Source organism: Carlito syrichta, unplaced genomic scaffold (genome assembly GCF_000164805.1).
Source record: "Carlito syrichta isolate Samal-C Ts95f unplaced genomic scaffold, Tarsius_syrichta-2.0.1 Scaffold313184, whole genome shotgun sequence".
Lineage (NCBI taxonomy): Eukaryota > Metazoa > Chordata > Mammalia > Primates > Tarsiidae > Carlito > Carlito syrichta.
In genome coordinates, this window is record NW_007257280.1 from 576,891 (window position 1) to 582,890 (window position 6,000).

Genomic DNA, 6,000 nt, shown 5'->3' on the forward strand with positions numbered 1-6,000 from the left:
CAATCACTTTCTTATAGCATTATAACCTAATAATTCTTGTCTTAACCCTTTCACGGTTCTCTCTCTCCAACTTCTACTCTCTCTCTCTCCCACTTCTAGCTTCTATCCTCCAGGTTGCCCTCTTCTGTTCGGACCCCAGGAGGTTCCGGCAGTCTCTGATTTCTCCTGTGGTCCATTCCTGACAACTCCTCCGGAGCTGTTTCTGAAATGAGCCCACTACTCCTAAGACATCTCCTAGGTGTTCTCACAGAAGACCGCTTTCTTAGTGGGAATCTGACTCAGGAGACTACTAGTTCTCCCACAGTGTCTCTTGGAACCAGGCCCACTGTTTCATAAATGGGGAAACTGGGACTTGGAGAAAGGGAATGACTTACCAAGGTCATGCAGCATGTTAGTGGCAGAGCTGAGACTAGCCCAGGCCTCCTGATTTCCAGTCCAAGGCTCTTTTCCAGGAATCAGGCTGTCTCTCACAAAACTCAGGTCTTCTAGCCAGTATCAGCTCCCACCCACTGACTGCACTGTTCACCCATCTCAGCTAGTACTTCCTTCCTGAGCCACTTCGTTAAAACTGAAGTTGGCCCATCCAGGCTTCTGACTCAGCAGCCTAGCAAAGAACATCTAGCCATGTTTGCATATGCTTAAGGAAACGCCAGGGGCAAGAATAATTTTTTTTTTCCTGGCTGAGTGGGGGGATGTAAAAGGAGGTAGAGAAGTTCAATTAAATAGTAAGATTTGAATGAAAGGTAATCTCTCAGCACAAGATACACCACAGGGACCATGGGGGTGGGGTAGGAAGTGGAAGGGCTATATCAAAAGGTTTATGATTACCAGTTAAATACATTTTGGTACAGAAGTCTATTAACTGGCTTAGGCAGACCCCCGTGACACAGTTTGTGCAAATATCATAGTAAAAAAATTAAAAAATATAGCTCCATGTTTTAAAAAATAAGCCAAGTGTCCCCAAAGTGTCTATGAGTAGAAATTAGAAATTATCTGTATGTTATCCCCCCATTCTCTGCATCTATGTTAATTTTTGTCCACAGATTGCTAGATGGAACACAATTATCATGGCCTTCAAGGCTGCTGTGGCACAGACATTCCCCTGAGAATACAAGGAGTCGGGGACTTTTTTCCTTCACAGTGTCCCACAGTGAACTGTATCATCTTGGTAAGTGTGAACTTGGGACAGCTCCCACTTGTGTACATCCACATAGAACCCAACAGCCCCTGATTTTTATATCAAGATGTTTTCTGACTGTGAGAAGGAGAAAGTCCTGGTACCCTTTGTTACAGGGTGGTTGCTGCCTGAGGACCCTTCTCCTGACATGGGAGAACCACTACATCTGAAGCGTGTTCAATAAGCAGTGACATTGACACTTACATAGGGCTAATCATGTTCCATAAATTCATGCTTAGTGAAATCTTTTTTTTTTTTTAAATAGAGTCTTTGTAGATGTAATTAGTTAAATTAAGATGAGGTCACACAGAATTAGTGTGGGCCCTAATTTAATGACCGATGTTCTTATAAAAAGATGGAAATTTGCAAAAGACACACACACAGGAGGAAGATGACCATGTGAAGATGGAAGTGGAGACTGGAGAAATGTGTCTACAAGCTAAGAAACATCAAGGATTGCTGGCAGCCATTGGAAAGCTAGGAGGAAGCAAGAAAAGATCCTCCCTTAGATCCTTTAGAGCAGTGGTCCCCAATCCCCAGGCCGCAGACCCCTACTGGTCCTGCTGCCTGTTAGGAACTAGACCGGACAGCAGGAAGTGAGGCACGGGTAAGCGGAGCTCTGCCTCCTGTCAGATCAGTGGCAGCATTAAATTCTCAGAGGAACATGAACCCTGTTGTGAACAGCGCATGCGAGGTATCTAGATTGCAAGCTCCTTATGAGAATCTAAAGCCTGATGTTCCCCACTGCCCCGTCCATGGAAAAATTGCCTTCCACAAAGCCAGTCCCTGATGCCAAAAAGTTTGGAGACAGCTGTTTAGAGAGAGCATGGTTCAGCTAACACCTTGAGTTCGCACTTCTGGCATCCAGAACTGCGCAAGAATACATTCGGTTGTTTTAAGTTCCCCAGTTTGTGATCAGTTGTTACAGCAGCACTCGAAAACTAATACAACACTTCAGTAGAAGAAACAGACCCCATCTTCTGAGATGCTGTCCCAATCAAGACCTGAGGAGAAAGATGCTCACCAACAGAGGACACCCTCTCAAGGAGAGGGACTGTGTAGCTCTTCGATTATGCTCTACACTGGTCTACATGTACACAGAGAAACAAGTCTGGAAAGTACACAGGTCTTGGTGTCTGGGTGATAGGCTTTGGGATATTTTATCCTTCTGCTTTAACTTGTCTGTATCTTTGAAGTTTCCTACAAAAAATATGTGTTACTTGTATGGAAATAAGTATGTATAGCTGTATCTAACCACCTTCTCTTTACCCATCTACCTATCTTTAATTACTTATATCCTCGTGCACTCAAAGACCACTTCCAAGTGAAATAGTTCCAGAGTATCTTCATTTCTTGTAGGCCCAAGGCTAGGAACTACTTCCTAGAAGCTGTGGCAAGGATGAATGTAGTTGATAGAAAACCCATATATTTTTATAGCATTTGATACGCTTCAAAGAGCACACCTCCATTTCCATCAACCCATTCAACCTCATATCCCTCTGACAGATAAGGAACCTGAGGTTCCAACTTCTGTCATCCTCCAGGCTGTCCTCTTCAATTCTGATCCCAGGCTCAAGGACTTGTTAAGCAACTCCTCCAAGGTCTCATAGCTAGTAACTCGTGGTCTTGATGCCTGGTCTGGCACTAGTTTCTAGAATGTAAGATCCGTAAGGGCAGGACATTTTTTTTTTTTTTTGTCTTGCTCATTGTTGTATCTCCAGCACTTGGAATGGTGTCTGGCATATAGAAGATGATCAGCAAATTGTCATTACATGAACGTATAATTATAGTGTGAGAAAAGCAAACTCCTCTGGAGAAGATTTTCTGCCACGAGGATCATTTTTTTCCCAGGTCAGGCTGTAGTGCTTTGCAGAAGACAAGCAGGACTGCTGAGGAGGTCCCAGTTATCTTCCCAGTCTCTGTCCTTCCACAACCTGGCACCCATCTCCAGGTAAGAAAAATGTAATTCCTAGGTCTGGTCTCTCACATAACCTACAAGGAAGTTTCAGTGTGGTGTGGCTCAAAGATGGGCTGGAAAAAGGTCCTTATCTAAAAATGGTGCCATTCAGTAAAAAGATCTTGGGATAAGGTTGGGGGGTGGACAGGCAAAATGCTTTGGTTCTGGGACAAAGAACAGGACACATCAATAAATATTCAGAGAGATAGAGAGAGAAGGTAGTGGGAAAATGGATGAAACAGTTTAGAAACAGAACAAGAATGTATAAAAACAAGTTAGGAAGGCAGATCTTGGTGAGACAAACAGGGAAAAGGTGGGGTTGGGGCAGGTGGAAACTGATGAGTCCTGCCTCTCCTCCCCGCCTTCCACCCCAGCCCAACCCCCAGTTCTCAGGCCCTCTCCTCAGGATAACCCCACCTCCCCAATACAGGTGATACCTTTGCATCCGGCCTGGCGTCCAGGTCTCCCAGAGGACAGGCTTTGCACTGAGAGGCAGGCGGGCTCCCTCCACAGGTCTCCTTTTTAAGTGCAAATCCTCCTGGGAAAGCTGCTGGGGCTTAATTTCCAGGAGGCACTAAAGCTGCCCCTCCCCAGCCTGGAAGGGTGGGGGTGTGGCTACCAAGTGCTGGCGAGGACTGGGTGGGGGGAAACTGGGGTATTTGGGAAGGGGAGAGGGAGCGGGGGGCCTCTGAGGTCTGAGATCGGGGGAGTAGAGCTCTGGGGACCCCCAGCACTTCACAGTCCTCCCCTGCCCGGCTTTTTTCTCACACCCCAAGACCGGAAGAGGAAGCATAAGGAGGACTAAGGACCAACTAATTGTGGGTAAGGAAGTTGCCTTAAAAAGGCAAGCTCACACCACTGTCTTAATTAAGAACCGAGTCTGGCTAATTGGGGAGGGGTGCGGTTTTGATAGCAAAAGACTTTGGGAGATCACACATTTGTACGTCCAGGCGTTCTGGGAAAGGAAGTTCTTCTGGGGCCTTTGAGCTACGTGGAGGGGAGCCGAGAGTGTTATTCTTCTTTTTCAACATTGCTTACTCCTGCCCTCAGCCTTCTAGGGTTCGCAGCACCAGTAAGAACTAGGCACAAACGGTCAATCCAGGATTTTACTCGTGTGGCTGAACCCAAGAATTAATGCATTCTATCAATTAGCAATGCTCCTATTTCCACACTTCTTAACAAAAACTTGTCTTAAAATTTACTTCCATCTGGGGGTAGAATGTTCATTTGTGGCTTAGGACACGTAAGAATTTCCTGGTGGGATTTGGGAGTATCCTTCACAGAGTTGGTGAGCTGTGAAAATGACTGCGTTTTCAGAGTTAGCTCCTCTGAAACCGGAAATGTGAACAGAGCTGACTTAGTGCTAATACTTTCTCTTACTCCTGTACGAAAGAGGAAAGACTGTGCTCAAGTTAGCAGTGATGTGCGAAAACCACAGTAGAGGTTTTGTGAAGAAGAGCATCTGTGGCTTTTGCACAAGTTATTCCTAAACCGAGGCTGGGGATGGCATATGACACTTTTCAAAGTAGCATCTGGATTGGTATTTCACTGAAATGAAGATCTTTCAGCAAGACCGGAAAGCCAAAAATCTTCGTTTCGTGACCTCTGCAGGAAAGTAATAGTTGCATTGTGGAACATTCTAGAATGGTAGGCTCAAACCATGGCCTGGAAGAACTGTAGGCCTTTTGGGGTGGGAGGAGGCAAGACAGGGAAAATCTAATTCCCAATAAAGGTTTCTGATCGTTTTCCACTGACTCCACTCTCTCACCTAGTTCTCCAGCCACCTCTTCTGGCACAGATGATCTGATTAAATAGCTGGGAAAGAGGAAGCTGAGAAGAATAATGAATGTCAATCTCAGGAAGTCCAGAACATTTTAAACTCAAATGTTACCTTCATATGCAAGAGGTTTGCATGAGTTGTACTGGGAGTGCTATAAAGTATGTCATACACCTAGATGTGGCACTGGAAAAGGTCAATGCTGTTTTAGAACTATCTCAGATTTGGTTAAGAAGAAAAAAGGTATTTACCATGTAAACATGTGAATATCATTAATGAATAAGTAAGTGACTAGGAAGAACAAAGAAACAGCCTAATGCAGTAGAATAAATGTCTTTGCTTCTCACTGGTTCCTTGGGCTGGCTTAAGCCCCTATGGAATAAACTAGGAATTTTGTTGTTGTTGTTTCTTTTTACTGGGTTAGTTCCATATTTTGGTCTTCAAGCTCTAAGAGAATGTTTTTAAGTCGCCAATTCTCCTAAACAGCATCGGGCTTAGGCAGTTTTGTGAATCCATTATTCAAACTTTAGAGGAGCAGGTAATTTTGACACTTTTTCAAATGTTCTAGAACAGAGAAAAATAAGATGTTCCCAATGTTTTAAACCAAAGCCAGCATAATATTGATATCAAAATCTGACAAAGAGCACAAAAAAATGAAGATATCAGTCTTACATATAAATATTTATTTAAAATAATAAATGAATTTAACAGTATGTGAATATACTTATACCTTCACCAGGAGAGACCCAGTCAAGTCATGAAAGGATGGTTTAATATTAGAAAATCTATTACTCAAATTCACTTAACTAACAAAACAAAAAAAAGCACTATTGTGATAAATGGTGAAAAAGCAAACAATTCAACATCATTTCCTGATGATACTTTTGGAAGAGGAAGAATAGCAACATTCTTCATCCCTAAGATAAATTTATATTTCAGTCTTACTATCATTATGAACTTGGGCATATCACTTACTCTTTGTGCCTCAGTTTCCTCATATCTTAAATGAGGATACGTCTCAGTACTGTTGTGAGGATTCAATAATATATACGTAAAGGTTTTCACACAACACCAAATGCTCCCCACCCT